This window comes from Cyanistes caeruleus, unplaced genomic scaffold, assembly GCF_971803275.1.
Source record: "Cyanistes caeruleus unplaced genomic scaffold, bCyaCae1.hap1.1 HAP1_SCAFFOLD_313, whole genome shotgun sequence".
Classification (NCBI taxonomy): domain Eukaryota; kingdom Metazoa; phylum Chordata; class Aves; order Passeriformes; family Paridae; genus Cyanistes; species Cyanistes caeruleus.
The window spans coordinates 23,765-40,085 of NW_028256083.1; the positions used below are offsets into that span (position 1 = coordinate 23,765).

General features: G+C 45.9%; 1 protein-coding gene and 1 long non-coding RNA gene across 4 annotated transcripts in view; one reads left to right on the forward strand and one right to left on the reverse strand.

Annotated features, from left to right (window-relative positions):
* Positions 1-11,974, reverse strand: part of LOC111937455 (potassium inwardly rectifying channel subfamily J member 16) — a 31,616-nt gene extending 19,642 nt beyond the window's left edge. For both annotated transcript variants that reach the window (XM_023938852.2, XM_023938851.2), the window contains exon 1: positions 11,906-11,974. The gene's annotated coding sequence lies outside the window, so the exon portion shown is untranslated. The remainder of the gene's footprint in view (positions 1-11,905) is intronic.
* Positions 11,975-12,751: 777 nt separating this feature from the next.
* On the forward strand, positions 12,752-16,113 carry LOC147645445 (uncharacterized). 2 transcript variants are annotated; one of them, XR_015282350.1, is made up of 3 exons: positions 12,752-12,963; positions 13,343-13,455; positions 15,857-16,113. It is a non-coding gene; the product is annotated as an uncharacterized LOC147645445 (long non-coding RNA). The 2 variants fall into 2 exon arrangements; XR_015282349.1 differs by lacking the exon at positions 15,857-16,113 and adding an exon at positions 13,545-14,510.
* Positions 16,114-16,321: the final 208 nt, after the last annotated feature.

Consider the following 16,321-nt stretch of genomic DNA (forward strand, 5'->3'; position numbering starts at 1 on the left):
TCAAGGTCCGCTTTGCAATAAGTGTGAAGCAACCAAAGGATTTACACCAGGACCCCAAACCTTCCCCATTTCCCTGATAAACTGCTCCAGAGGTAATTCCAGCCCCTTCAGAGCAGCCTTGGCTGTTGAAAAAGTGGCTTTTAGCAGGCAGCACAGACACCTTTGGGCCTTGGATTTTATCCTTGCATCCCATCACCAGTCTGTGCAATAAATGTCACCAAGAGATGGCTGAATTCCTCATTTTTCCCCTCAGAAACCCGTGCTGCTGCTAACCTGCCCTCACAGCGGGTTATTTTAAATTCCTGCTTTACTGCATGCTCTGAATTGGTTGCACAGGGACCAGCTCAGCTCTGTCCCTGTCACCTGAGGGGATCCCAGAGAGCCAAGGGAGGTTTTTAACAGGTCACAGTGACCACAAAAATGAGGTCAGTGTAAAAAGCTTCCACTTCCAGGGGCCTTTCCAGGTGTTCTGGCTCAGGTGGACAAAACCCATCCCTGGGAATGTTCTACCGTTTTTAGAACCAAGATGCAAACACTGATTTTACCCCGGGTTTATCAATAAATTCTGAACTTGGGATGTGTCAAATGAATTCAGTGCTGCTGGTGCCTGTGTTCTCCTGGCCATGCAGCTTTGCTCCTGGCAGCCCTTGGCATGAGTTTTTGCTAATAAATGCCAGGAAAGAGCAGCCAAGAGGCTGGGGGCTGTGATGAAACAACTTCCACCCTCCCACTGCCCTGCAGCCTCCAACAGAACTGACAGCCAGTCTCTTTCAGTCTCTAAAGCTTTTTTAAGTTGGTGGTTTGGGCAAAATCTGCAATTTCCAGGCCTGTTCTCTGCAGAGTCGCTGCCTCTTCCCTACCCATCAAACAGAAAAACAAATATTCAATAGGCTAATGGCTGTCATCTGCAGGAATCTGCATCCCAGACTCCTTGGATAGAGCCCCCCATCCTCTGGGACATGCACCTGGGCTGGGACAATGAGGGTTCAGAGGATTCCTTTACCTGGGTCACTGGTGTCACTCTGTGCTGAGCACCAGCAGCTCTGCAAAGCCAAAAGGGCTCCAAAACTCTTGGGGGGGAAAAAAACCCCAACCCAGTTTGATTTAAGATTACAGCCAGATGAATTAGAGGTGAAACCAGCAGGTCTCACACAGAGGCAGCGTGACATCCCATCCAAAAACGCCTCCTTGCAAGCTCAGCTTTACCTCCTGTGCCAGGGGAGGGCCACATCCATCTCCTCCATCTATTCCTGGAGTGGTTTCCAGCCCTCCTGCAGAACACACTCACACCCTGCCCCTCTCAGCAGGCAGCTGGGCTCAGCTGGGCTCAGCTCCCACTCCAGATCAGGGAGAGACGCAGCAGAAAGCTCAGAATTCCCTCCTGCCAAGGAGACAGCTCCCCAAACCCGGACATAAAGTTCAGCGCTGATGGATCATGGCTGGAGGCACCACTGCCTGCTGGGGGGAGCGAGGAACTGTTCTTCAGGTTACAGCAGGGTCACAGCCTGCAGCTTTCTGCCCGAATTTCCAGTGCAGGTGCACGGGGATAAGAATTCAGCAGCGTTAAGCACAAGCCAGGGGCAGCACTGCTGTGTCAAAGGTGGATTTCCCAGCAGAAATCCAACCAAACTGGCTCTGCTTCGGGTTTTTATCAGTCCTCCCTCCTCAGCTGCATGAGGTTGGAGATCCAGACTCTTCAAAAAGATTTGCAGCTTGAAGAATCTTTTAGATCTTTTAGCAGAGGGGTTTATTCTCTTTATTGGTTCATGTTTCTTGCCATGGCACCAAGAAATCACCAAAAACATGCTTGGCATGATGCTCTTGCTTTACCTCTGGCATTTTCAACCCACATGGGTGTCCTGGAGAGGGAGGGAAGCTGAAGAGCATCACAAGGAGAGGGAAATCTCCAATCTCCATCTGCAGCTTCCAGCCCAATCCCAGTCCAGCCCTGGAGTGGGACAGGTTTTTGTCAAGGTTGTGTCTGCTAAGGGTGAATTAAAGCCAGGAGCCCTCAGTTCTCAGCAAACACAGTTGCTATAAGAGCTGAAAAACAGTCAATAAATCCACTTCAATTAAGCACTGCGGTGAGGTCAGATTTCTTGTTTTTCCTGTTTCACCAGCAAGTTTCAAGACAGCCTCATAATGAACCCTGGGAGCACAGCTCGTTACAGCATCAGAAAAGTTGCAAAATTGCACCCAAGTTTGGGTTGTTGTGTTCTGGTAGCTACACTCCCTGAAGGGGAAAAGAATCAAAGAGGAAGGAGCGTGTCTCATAAGGTAGGAACTTAATCCCAAATGCCTTGGTGCCAATGAGGAGATTCCCATGGTTTCAGTGGGTTGGGGATCAATACTAATGTGTGGAAAAATTAAATGACTCAAACTGCTGCTTGCAAAGAGGTGACAGTGGAAAAGCAGTGAAACAAACAACAAAGGGAATAAAAAGTTAGCTCATGCACCAGTCCAAAAGTGGAGAGGATGGGAATGGGATGTGTTTTTGTGGTTACCTGGTGGAGTGTGGGTGAAAGGAAAGGTTTATTTTTTCCTGTTGTGTGACTCTAATCTTTTTACCATGCATGATCCCTCTCTTAGTGACACTTACTCGAGGTGTGATGAAGGGAATGCAGGCAGTAGCTGTGCCTACAGACCCAGCAATGGCTACAAAAACAATTGCAAAACCAAAAAAGAGCCAGGAACAGGGAGTAAAGTCAGTGATAACTAAGGTTTGTAAAGACAATTATTGAGAAAATAAAAAAGAAGAGGGATTGAAAGGAATGGGAAGGAGCTGACTTCACAGACAAACTGTGGGCCTGGTGGATAAGATGTGGAGAAGTGAAAGAAGCAATGGGGGGAACCATAAATTCCATAGGAATTCCACATTCTGTTACTCCCTCCAAGCTGTGGATTTAGAGAAAAAGAAGAGAGACACAAGGGAAAACAAAAAACGGGGGGTATAGATCAGAAGGGGGTATGAGGGGTTTGGGAAGTCTGTACCTTTCAAGTACCTCAGCCAATGGAGAAGGAGAGAGGGAAATGTGGTCAGGAAATTGGGATAAAAAGGAGGCTGCATCCTCTTAAAATTTTGGGAGTCCCCATGGGGAGTGTCCCATGGCCTCTCCCTTTATTGGAGCAAAGTTCCAGGACTCCTCTGTCTCCTTTTTGGACATCAACCTCTGGTGTTTGTGGATTCATTTTCCTGACACTGAGATAAATCCCGTGTTTTCACATCAGGCTGGTGTTCCCCACTGATTTCCAAGTGGATTTGTGTTCCCTGATCCCCTGTCCTGCCTTGCAAACCCCTCCCTCGATGCCTGCAGACGTCCCTTGTCCCTCCCAGCTCAGCAGACCCCGGAGCCATCCGTGTAGTGCAGAAGGGAAAAAAAAAACCACATTTCAATCCCCAGCTTTTCATCCTTGGAGATCCTCCATCCACCCTGCAGTGGCCACTGCTCCCAATCCACCACCTCAAACCCCAGCAAACACGTGCAGAACCCGTTCTGCAGCCTGGCTGGGGCTGTTGCTCGAAGTTTCCGCCCATTCCCAGCTCAAACTCTCTTTTAATTCCATAAAAACGGCAGGTGCTGGATGTTTGATCGGGCAGGGAGGAGGTCCCTGCAGGGAAGAGCAGCTCAGGGGACCTTCAGTGCTTGCAGAGTGCTGGTCCCGTGAAAATCAGCACAAAAGTCTCTGTTTGGGGGCTGTCACAGAGCCCCTGGCACACCAAGAGGTTGTTCAGGGTGTTGGGAAGGACAGGAGAGCTCCAGTCCTTTTCCATGTGAGCAGGGACTGAATAATTCACCAAGAAATCAGCTGGCCAGTGTGGAAATAATTTGAAATTAACCGAGCCCTTAGGTATTACATTAACTGGATCTCTAGGGAAGGATGTGGATTACTGCAGCTGAATAGAGCCCTTATTTATCAGATGGAAAAGGTTAATGTCATTTCCTTTCCTTTCCTCCATGGTTTTCCTCACCACATCCCCGTTCCTGGCGAGCAGGAGGTGCAGACAGTGTAAGAACATGTGCTTGATTGTTTAAATCACCAGAGCTGTTACTTGGGCCAGAGAGGGGAGTAAGAAATTAAGATTTCTGCTGGTTTCCTGGGGAGAATTACAGGGCTAGGAAACATAAAACACGGAGGAAAGGAAAGGAAATGGGTTTTGGAGCACCTGGGCTTTGATTTGACATCCAAGAGTCCTCACTCAAGGAGGGAGTTTGTGCATTCTCATCTACCCTGGTGCCTAATGGGGACCAGGATCAAACAAATCTAATATTCTCATTCCATATTTTATAAAGCAGGAGTGCATTAAGAAAGGTCATTTTTTTTAATTCCCTAATGAAGTTTGAATACAGTTAAATTAAGTTCTACTAATAAAGAGTCTATGCTTTTTTTTTTTTCTAATTTTCCTCTGGAGTCTCTAGAGCTGTTGACCTAAAGATAAATATCAGAGCAGTTCAGCTATCTATTATGTGCTCTGCTAATGATGTCAACAAGTTAATTCTAATGTCAACTGGGGAGAAAATTTCCATGTCAGGACTGAGCTTGGGCTAAGAGGAAACAAAAAGCTCTTTTTGTGGTAAAAATCTCAAGACACCCAGGTTGGTTTCCCTGTCTCTGGCACAGGGATAATCCAGGTAGGGATATTCCCCTTCTGCAGTAACTAAGATGGACCTAAACCATGCTGAATTTAGAACTTCAAGAGAAGGATAAATGTTTCTGACTATTTTGGAACGTCAGGATTCCAGGTGCTGGCTCCTGTCTGTCCACGAAGATGGATGAGTGTGGCATTGGGATTTGGCTGCTGACCACAGCTCTTCTTCCCCCCGAGGTCTGCAGGTGCTCACTGGGCACCTCCTGCACGTTTCTGCTTGCCTTGCCAGAGCTCAGAGCTGCTCTGGGCTCCTCACCACCCTCTGGTTTTCCAAAGTTTTTAATTCCTTTCCTTAATTCCAGCTAGGTCCCATAAAGAGGCACCTGAATGCAGCTGTTGGTCTCCCTGACTGCACAAGATGTGAAACCACCTCCCAGTTTCCAGCTCCAGCCCCAAGCTGGACAAACCTCAGGCACTCTCCTTTCCTGTCTCCACATCCCATGGAAAGCAATCCAGACTGAAGGGACAGCGAGGGCCAGGACTCCTGAGTGATCCTGAGGTTGCTTTCCTGGCCCCAGCTTTCCATCCCTGACCTGAGTCAGTGGCTTTACCTTGCAGAGGTGCCTTGAGGACAAAAATTCCATATTTCAGGGCACAGCAGCAGGGCTGGCTAATTCCAGCTCTGAAGGCAACGGGGACAGAGATGCCCATTGACTCATGTGGGATTTGCAATGAGCCCTTATTCATTTTACATTGGTCCCGAGCAGCCATCTGAGGATAGCAGGGACTGACTCTTAATTCCTCAGCGGGTAAACAATCAGCATCCCACTTAGAATGGAGTCAATTAATGGATGTAGCCAAGGCAACCCTTTGGTGGCTCCTGAGTTGGCTTCATGGGCTATTTGCAGGCTATGAAAAGAGCTGAGTGCATCTGCTCTCATTTTTTTTTCTGCTTGTCCATAAAGGAAAAGCTTTCCTGGACAACCAGGCAGTGAGGATAAAGCAAATAGCCTTTCCCAGAAAGCCAACCTTGACTTTGTTATAATTGCTGTGTAAATATAATCCCACTCATCAATTAAATGCTGCTCTCCAGGGCTGGAACATTATCCATGTTCATGGGGATGGAATCCCTGTCAATTCGCTCAGCTAACTCCATATTCATGGGCTTTAGCTTTGGGAAAGAGAATGTGATTGCTTGAATAAATTCAGCCGCCACCTCCAGCACCCCTGGATCAGCTGGCAAGCGTCAGTCTGGCTGGAAGAGGGGCTCAGAAATAAATTGCCATGGAAATCCTAAATATTCTGCCCTCAGCAGGGGGATTCAGATAGGATAGTTGATAAATAGAAATAACTCAGCCCTTGCCAACCCCTGTGCTGACCCCTTGGTCCTACAGGTGTTACCGAGAATCAGAAATTTGGGGCTTTTTTTTCAAAAGTGTTTGAGTAAGAAAAGTTCTGGATTTTCACCAGCATTCACAATTCCAGGTCCAGTATTCCTTGCAGATCTCTCCCAGAGCCTCCCACTGCCTATGCACGGCCTCTCCAGTGGGGTTCCATGGTTTTTGAGCTTTCTGGATGCAGCCAGTTCCAGAGGCCAGAGGGCAATTGCTAATGGGCTCTGCCCACAGAGCTGTTGCTGCTCAGCAGCAGCCCTTGCCCTGGGGGTGACCTGTGCTCCCTGTCCCTGCCCAGCCTGGGGCCAGCCAGCACCTGACCCCTGCTTTATGGTCCTTGTTCTGTGTGACTGAACATTCCTAATAATTCAGAACGGCTCCGTGGCTCTGCTGTTTCCCCAGCACGGTTGCAAACTTTACAACCCCAAATACAACCTGGGAATGGATTTCCCTCTCGGGCAGGATCCAGCAGCTGTTCAACAACAGCCAGCACCCCCCTGCAGCAGTTTAGCACCAGGCCTGACGTGTGTCCTGCCTCATTAGGCTGAGGAAATTCAGGCTGGAGACAAATCCTGGCCCTGTGCAGGCAAAGCAGCGCAAGAGCTCAGTACTGGGGGCATTAAACACTGCTGGTGTTTAAAATCTCAGTCTGTTTCACAAGGGAGGAGAAACAGTTCCATGGAACACAGTGGAGGTTGTCTATGGACTTTGGGGTGCTGGAGTGACCCCAAAGGAGAACAATTGAGGTAGAAAGGGTCTGGAGCACCAGGAGCAGCTGAGAGAGCTGGGAAAGGGGCTCAGCATGGGGAAAAGTTGGCTGTGCACAACTCCCTGACAGGAGCGTGGAGAGAGGTGGGGTCTGTCCCTTCTCCCAAGCAACAAGTGATAGGACAAGAGGAAACAGCCTCAAGTTGTACCAGTGGAGGTTTAGGTTGGATATCAGGAAGAATTTCTAGCCAGAAAAGGCTGCCCAGCCCTGGCACAGCTGCCCAGGGCAGTGGTGGAGTGCCCATCCCTGGAGGGATTCAGAAGTTGTGTAGATGTGGCACTTGGACATGGGGCAGTGGATTTGGCCGTGCTGGGTTAATGGTTGGACTCAGAGAGTTCAGAGGTCTTTTCCAACCTCAACACTCCTGTCCCTCAATCCTAAAACCAACTTTGGGGCAGGAATATTGCTTTGAACAACTTTTCTTCCAGACAGCGGTGTTGGAGCACTTGGACACTGCTTCCCTTTGTGGAAAATCATTGGAAAATAGGGGTCAGGAGGTGGGGGTCGGGGTCAGGTGTGGGTCAGGTGTGTGTTGGACATGGGATGGACACGGGATGGACATGGATCAGACATGGGATGGGTGGAGTTGGACACGGTTTTGGTGAGGTCACACACGGTTTGGGTGGGGTCACACACGGTTTGGGTGTGGTTTGGGTGTGGTCACACACAGTTTGGGTGTGGTCATACACGGTTTGGGTGTGGTCAGCACGGTTTGGGTGTGGTCACGCACGGTTTGGGTGTGGTCACAGGGATGGGTGGGGTCACACATGGTTTGGGTGGGGTCACACACGGTTTGGGTGTGGTTTGGGTGTGGTCACGCACGGTTTGGGTGGGGTCAGACACAGTTTGGGTGTGGTTTGGGTGTGGTCACACACGGTTTGGGTGGGGTCAGACACAGTTTGGGTGTGGTTTGGGTGTGGTCACACGCGGTTTGGGTGGGGTCACACACGGTTTGGGTGTGGTTTGGGTGTGGTCACGCACGGTTTGGGTGTGGTCAGACACAGTTTGGGTGTGGTCAGACACAGTTTGGGTGCGGACAGACCGGCGCTATCCCTTCAGCACCACAGCAGCTCCGGCAGCGCTGGAAGGGAAACCCCCGACATCCCCCGGCCCCAGCGGGACGAGCTCAATCCTCCCCCGTGCAGAGCAAAATAAAAAAAGAAAAAGCCCTTCTGGCGGTTTAGGTTTCATAGGGGTTTGTGCTGGAAAACAAATTAACCTAAGAGGATTTGGGAAATTCGAGCTGGGAACAAAAGACAAGGTGGAAGTGTCTGAGTTTTGAAAATGTGCCCAAGGCCCTGACCGGCAAATCCTTTCTCAGAATGCTCTTGCTGAGCCCTTTCAGCACTAAAGGAATACAGAGAAAATGTGCTTTTTGTTTTTTCTGCAGAAAAGATTACCTGGAAATTATTTTCAGTAAGATATTGGTTGTGCTTTCTCCTCTTCTCAAAAAAATGTTTCTGTTCATGGAATTATATCAGAAGAAAACTTTGCAGCCACTAAATCTGTGGATCTGATCTGGTAATTTAATAAAACCATCATTTGGTTTAATGAAGGTTGGAATTAATTAGTCCAAGACATATGTCTTAAACATTAATAATTAATCTTGGGCTGAGGCTGTTTCATAGAATCATGGAATGGTTTGGGTTGGAAGGGACCTTAAAGTTCATCCCATGGAGAGAGTGGTGGAAGAGTTTACTTAAAGGACTGGATTTCTCTTCCTCCAATCGTTTGTCATTTACTTTTGGCAACTTTCAAGTCTTTGCGCTGAACAAAGCAAAGAATTGTGCAGAGTAGATTGAGAATTTAAAAAAAATTCTTCATCAAGAAGGGCTGAGAAGCAGGAGCAAGAAAATGTTCTTACCAGACAAAGCTCCCTTGCATCATGTGCACAAAAACTCAGCATTTCATGTGCTACAATCCCATCTTTGTGCACTTTAAAAAACTCCGTTTTAGAGATCTCTAAATGATATTTCAGTGACAGACCAGTGCTGTGTATTCTGTGCATTGCAGTGCCTTTCAAAGGGATGTGAGACAATCTTATCTGCATCAATAGTTTGTGTTTCGTCTATTTTGCGTTTCCAAATATAAGAATAATTTAATGCTTTGTTGGTTTAGTGATGGGATCTGATTTGGGTTATCAAAGGAAGTGTTGTAAAAGCCTTGGGTGCCCTTCCTGAATGCTCCAACCATCGCTGTCTCCTCACCCAGGTGTTCTCAGCCACAGCCTGCCCTTGGTTCCACAGCTATGAAAGCAAAGAGACACAGCTCAGACTGCACAACCCCTCCCTAAATCCTCTCATTTTCCTGCTTTCCACCACCCCGGAGCTGCCTTGGAGCGTTCCTCGCTCCGGGATTCCTGCAGGGATTTTTTGGCAGAGCTGGGAGCTCCTGTGCAGCTCTGCCAGCACTGCCAGCAGAGGGGGAGAGTCAGAGACAGAGCTGGGATTTCATCCAGCATCCACCCAACTCAATGGGAATATCCTCAAAAACAGAAGGAAAACCTTCCCACTAGAGTGATATTTTCCAGCTCCTGCCCACAGCCCCACCTCTCCTTGCTCTTTGATTTAGCATTTATCACTTTTTCTCAACAAATTAAAAAAAAAAAATTGCAAAAGGCCACATCTGGCCTCAGAAATCACGATGAAGATGGGTAAAAACCCTCCTGGAGCAGAACAAAAAGGCCCTGAGCAGCTCTGAGCAGAGACTGCATGCCAGCCCTCATGCCCATAATAAATCTGCATTTGATCATGAGCTCTAAGTCCTTAAGCACATTGTAAAAATGGGGCAAATCCTCTTTGGGAATTTACTGACTTAAAAAAAAAAGGAAAAGCAACATAATTCCATTTATTTTAACATCATTAGATGCTGAAAAAGAAACCCTGATCATATCATGGGATGTATTTCTGTTATTATCAGAAGGCTTGATTTATTATTATATTGATTATAATAATTAATTATTGATTATAATAACTTCTGTTATTTAAGCCTTGATTGCTGGGACATAAAGGAATCTTGTGCTGTGGAGTTATATGGGAAATCAGAAGCTGGAATGAGGAATAAAAACCATTTCCTACTTTGCACTTTTTTCCCTAAGGAAGTCTAAGCTATTTATTGTCAGGATAATGGCACTGAGCTTGGATGGGGCAGTGGTGCTGGAAAATGAGGTTTTTCCACCCTCTGTTCCTGTGCCCATGAAGTAAAATAAAGTGAAATCCAGTGTATCCTATCATTCAGTATCAGCAACATGGTTTGGAGACTGGCTTCCCAAAAAATCCCAGAAAAACCCAACTAAACCTCAACCAATGAACCAAAACCCCTCCACAGCTCCAGGTCCTGTTGGGCTGGGGATTTTGCTGCTGGTTCCCAGAGCCAGAAGTTAACTCAGCCACAAGGAGTTTGTCTGCTTCTAATATGAGCAAAATAGAATTAAGGCACTTCTCCTTTCTCTCCTTTTTCTCCGGAAGATCCCTCTGGATTCCACTTTTTTTCCTCAGCCACTTCAGCTCTGGAGCTGAGATGAGGCAGCTGGGCTGGCCAGTGGGATTATCCAGGAGAAATCCATGAACTTGTCGTGAGGAATGTTTGCTTTCCCCAGCAGGCAGAGTGTCCTCTCCTGAGGATTCCAGCTCTCCCTGCTCCGTTGGCTCCCTGGCTCCCTGACAAGAGCTGGATCTTCAAAGCTCTCCTTGCCCTTTTGATGCCATCATCTGTATTTGCATTTCGTGGCACCCAGAGCAAGCCAGGCAAATTCCTTTAAAGTCCAATTTATGCTTTGTAGAATTGCCAGATTGGGGGGGGAAATGCTCAGGAAATGGAGAAATCTCTGGGCTCTTAACAAACATTAAACTCCTGATAAAAAACGATGATAAATTCATCCTCTGCTGCCCCAGGTCACCTTTGAACAGCCACAAGGTTCTTGATCACTTTGCCAATTCCCCCATTCTTTTAGAGGCCAGGTTTGTGTTTTGTTCTGGTTTCTTTGCCTGTTTATCTCTTAATCTTTGGGTAAATTGCAGCATTTGAATCTGGCCATTGTAGGAAGGGGTTCAAAGCTTCTCACTTAATTCATAGCCAAGGTTTCCATTTCCTCGAATCAGACAACTCTTCGTTTATTTTTCCTGTGTTATGATTTACATTTCCAGGGTCACTTGGACCCATACTGACAATATTCCAATAAATACTAATTTATACCACCAATACTCCCATTCATTCCAGGATTCTTCAGTGGGGGAGAAATGACTGAACCTCTCTAAATGTGGTGGAAGGTTTGGAAATGTCCATTGGCCACATTATCATCCCTTGCTGATAGAGCCATGACCCCCAAAATAAACAGCTGGAGCTGGACACAGAATATATCCTAAAGGATGAATCGTTCTGAACATGAAAAAGTTCCATTCTATTATTTTTATATAAATCTATATCACAACAAATAAAAAAACATATTTGAGCAAGTGAGCCTAACCCTCTGAGGACCAGTTTTGAGCCACCACATAGCACACACATGAAATATTATTTAAAAGCAAATATTCATGTTTTATAAACAAATACTCATGATTTAAAAACAAGTATTCCCATCACACTGACAGAGCACCCAGAATAAATGTGAGATGAGTGTCCCTGTCCTTATCTGTGCTGTGGGAATTTGCCTCAGCAAGAAGTTTTCTTCTAGAATTCACTTTACCCAAGAGCAGAGAGAAAAAACATTAAGAGAAAAAGCAGGAAGAATGCAAATGGTACAACCAGACTGGGTGAGATCAGTGAAAGGGCTGATGTAAATGTAGATTTGCCCTAGTGCAGGGAGAAAAAGAGACAAACCTTCACAGACTTGAGCATACAACATGAAAATATAAAAATTATTAGAAGAGGGGAAAAAAAACCAGTTACAGAGACAAGGCTGTTGGTGTGGAGGAAAAAAGCAATGGAAAAGAGTGTACCAGGGAATAAATAAATTCACTCTTTATGGACAGGGACACATCAGTTTGGGTCAAATTAGGATGAAATCCTAATTTTGGATAAAAACTGGATTTATGCAGTGATTAAGAGACACAATCCAGCCAAGCTGGCTGCTGACAGGCTGTTCTGGCCCAACAGAAGAGCAGAACCCAGGAATGCGCAGGGATGGAAACGGAAAGGACACAAAAGGAGCTTTACCTTTGCTCAGGCAGCCACCAGGAAGTTCTTTGGAGGCTCCTCCGTGTCCCTCTGGCAGCAGCTCTGCAATCTGTGCAGAAAAACAGGGGCTGGGTTAATAATAAAGAAAGGCACGAGCTGTGAACGCCAAAGACTCGGGTTAAACATTGACTCTGGTTCTTGGGAGCGAGCTCGGGGGGTCTGCCCGCTGCACCTTGAGGATCACCAGGCTGCTCCTCAGCTCCTTCCCAGCTGGGACACTCCAGGCAGGGAGCTGGGGCCACCCTGCACATCCAGGGGAGCCTCTCCAAGGCAAGGAGCAGGAAACTCTCCCAGGTAATAAAAGCCCTTCATCATTCAAATGGTTCTGCAAATATTTACCCATGAGATTGGGTTTGGAGTTAGCCACTGATAGACAACTTCAGAATAAACAGGCTCAGTTTGTAGTAGGGTCTATTTTATTTATATTTTTTTTTTCCTGTAAGAAGTCTTTTGTTTCTAGATTAGCATGAGGTTAAGGTAAGGACTTCCAGCCTGCACAAGAAGTGCGATCTCATTTTCTGTTGAAATCGCACACCGTGTCCTTTTCTGTGCTGATGGAATTTGCCTCAGCAAGAAGTTTTCTTCTAGAATTCACTTTACCCAAATAGCAGAGAGAAAAAAAACAAAGGTGCAGGATGAATGCAAATGGTACAGCTGGACTGGGTGAGTTTAGTGGAAGGACTGATGTAAATACACAACTTCCCAGTGTCCTTCCTCTCCACAGGGAGAAAACGATCCCTGGAAAAAGGTGAGCACAACCTTCATCCCCACACAGGAGCTCTGCAGCATCAAGACCTTTCAGAATGGTTTCAGCTTCTGCTTTTCCCTTTTCACATCATGTTCAGGCTGTTCACTGAAGATTAATGCAGGCACTTGAAGATGAATTTGAACCATTTGGATTTCTGGGTATGGTTCGTGCAATCCCTGCCCAGGGACCACGTCTGAAGCTGGGGCATGAAATGAGAAGAGAAACCCAAATCTAAAGGACTGAATTGGAATGAGTGGGTCCAAGGTGTGGCAATGTGTCTAAATCCACGGTGGGTTTGTATTTAGATTTTAAAAAGCCAGTTTTGACTCTTTTCATGCCAGCTCAGCTCTCCAGCACTGCCCTGACCTGGAGAGAGGAGCACAACTCCCCAGAGCTGCCCAGCTCAGGGCAAAACTCCTTTTTCTGTCTGTTCTGGTGCTGCTCTGGGTTCTGTGAGGTGACAGCAGTCCCTGCCTGAGCATTTTCACAGCCCCAGGTACCCTGGAAATCCAGCCCCACTTTAGTAGTTCTGTAATACAAATTAATAACAATAACTAGACTTGACTGCTTGACAAAAAGCAAATAGTTCGGAAAAAGCTGTCTTAAATCTTTCTGTCCCACTTCCCCAGACCAAAAAAAAAATCTCTAAATGTTATTTCTTTTGGCAGCTGAAATCTAATCCTACCTTGGTTAACATAACAGAGAGAACAGGAAGCACTGTGAAGGAATTTTTCATTCCCTGGGACGTCTTTGATCCCGCTCCCCTCCCTTTTCCTATCAGGTAATTTTCAAATCTCGATGTTTCCAGTTAGTCTACGGATCTTCTTGTTTTGTCTACTCCAGGCAAGCCTTATTTAACTCCTATTTCAGGGATGAAAAGCTGCCCTGCATTGAGATTTTGCTGTTGTGTAAGCCGGAACCTGAGAACTCCAGAATCCAGGAGGGAATCCGACTAAAATTCACCAATTTTTTTGGTGGAAAACCAATCATGGCTTTGCTTCAGCACAGGCAAGGGGCATTCAAACATTGCAGCAACCCCAAACAAACCCTTCAAGCATTTTCTGCTGCAGCCACCTCTTTTTGTCACTCAGTTTGACTTCCTGACATACGGAGGGAATTTTCTTTCACCATTCTCCATCTCGGTTTGTGCCCACCTAAAATTTGCAAAGCTCCAAGCAAATTATTGTCTGATTAATATTTGGGGTTCTGGAGGAATGTGTCCAGCCTTTTTCCAGTCCCACGTGGAATGCAAGGCTGCAGCTCTGCTTTGGGCAGTAAAACAAGTCATAATTAAAACATTTATGATCCTGAAAGGGCTGGATTACCACAGAGCAGCCTCCTGCTCATAACCAGGACAAGTCTGGAGCACTCCAAAGCAGGAGAAAACATAAAAATCATAAAAATGACACCAAGATCATCTCAGAGCAACACCACAGCCCCTCTGCCTGCAGAGGGGTAAAACACACATCCAAAACAATGCAATATTTCTGTGGAAGTGCTGTATCTTTATTCCTTTTTCTACTCTTCATCCACACTTTTGCTGTTACAGTTCCACTTATCCCACAGATCACCAGGAAATAAAATTTCATCCTCAACTCCCTTCTCTTCATGTTAAAGGGTTTGTTTGCCATCACTTAAGGATCATTCTCTCCCACTCCCACCAGTTCCTGGGGTTTTTAAGGCTGTGAGGGAAGGGGAGATCAGAAGAAAGATGTGGCAGCTTTTCTGTTGTTTTGAAGTGAAGGAATAAGCTTGGAAAACGCATTCCCTGACTTTGTATCCATCACCTCCAGGACCATCAGATTCTTCTGGTGCACAGCAGGAAGGTCCTGCAGCTCCCAGTGCTCCCTGGGATCTTGAAAATATCCTTTCTGTCATTCTGGGATTTAAGACAGCACAACTGACAGGAAAAAGAAGTTTAGAAAGTCATTGGGAAAAACAAAAATCGTTGGCATGATTCTGCAGGTTACTAAGACTTAATGATTTGTTATTTCCAATTTAATCTTTGTGCTTTCTCATGGAAGCAGACTGAGGTGAGAGTTCTTCATTAAATTAAAAAAAAAATTAAAAAAACCCAAAAAAATAATAAAAAACAACAACAAAAAAAACCCCCAGAACAATTAATGGAATGAAACTGGAATGCCAAAGTGTGCTGCATTGTCAGATGCATTTATGGCTTTATATTTTAATTTAGGGCTTAGTAGCCCTAAGGAGTCATAGGCTTGTGTTTCCCTGCCTCTGTGCCTTCCTGCCTTTCAAAGGGCCAGGAGAGGAATTGCTATTTTGAAAAGCAGCACAATAAAGTTTTATTAGACAGAACAGGCTGGTTCTGTCCTGGGCTGGCCCAGTGGCAGCGCTGGATGGAGGAAGCTCCAGGCCAAGCACAATAAGGAGAGAAGCTCTGGAATGTGACATTGGCATTTGTCTCCAGCGGATTCCTCACCTTGGAAGGAAGATTTCACTCCTCAGGAAACTCTTTTCTTCCTGTTCATTGACAGCTGCAAAATAAGAGAGTTGTTATCCATCAGTTGTAGGGTTCAAAAATAGCTCTGAGCCCCACCAAGAGCCCCTTGGCAGCCCAGGAGAGCCCCCCTTGCTGCAATTTCTGGTGCTTTGGTTAAACTTTCAAATATCCTGAGAGATGTGACCCCTCTCATTTCCCTCTGCAGACTCTCCCAGCTAAGAAATAGTTTAAAAAGTTTTCCCTGCTAAATACTAAACACCCTCACCCCTTTACAAATGGATGCTGAGATGTTTCCTTTCCCTTTCGCCTGGCTGATTTTAATTTCTCTAATTCTTTGGCATATCTAGTGGGCGGAAAATGTTATAAATTAGTAAATTCCTTTCCTGCACGGAGCTGAAAAAGGAGCCTGGGGTCAGCTGCAGGTTTCACACGACTGTGGCCAACCCTGCTGCTCACCCACATGTAAAAATGCAAATTATATTTACCTGCCATGAAGAGGTAACATTGAGTAGCCAAATTCCTTTTTATAAGTATTCATAAATGCTGTTTGCGTAACACATCACCGTAATCAGATTTTTTTTAGTTGGGCCTGTAATGAGATCTTGCAGATTGGCTGTTATCTAAAGGGTTTATGTTTATTAAACAAGTAAATAGCACAGACAAGCAACTTTCCTGGGGCCAGGCTGCCACCTCTTCACGAGCTTTTTTCTTCCAACAGATCCCTTTCGGTGCCTTTCTCCATAGGGAATTCCTGGCTCTGTGCAAGGAGCTCAGACACCTTTCCCAGGAGAAAACTCCAGCAGGTGAGACCACATAAATCCACATTTTTCAGGGATATCTGACAGAGTTTAACCCCAGGCTAGGCTTGATACCCACATGTTCCACAAAAATTCGATCTTGGGACTTTTTAGACCTGAATGAATGTGCAAGAATTTCCTGAAGAATCTGTTTTTTTTAAATTTAACATCACTTTAGTCATTGCATTTCTAATAAAAGTAATTAGCAAAAGCTACACAAAATATTGTCTGAAGAGCATATTTATAGCATTTAATTTATAGCAAATGCTGTTTTAGTGGAGGTCATGACTGACAAACCAGAAAAGTCCTGATTTTAATTTTTCCTGGGAACTCAGCGCTTGTCTCGACAATCCCAACCCAACAGTTTCCCTTATCAGGACAAAACA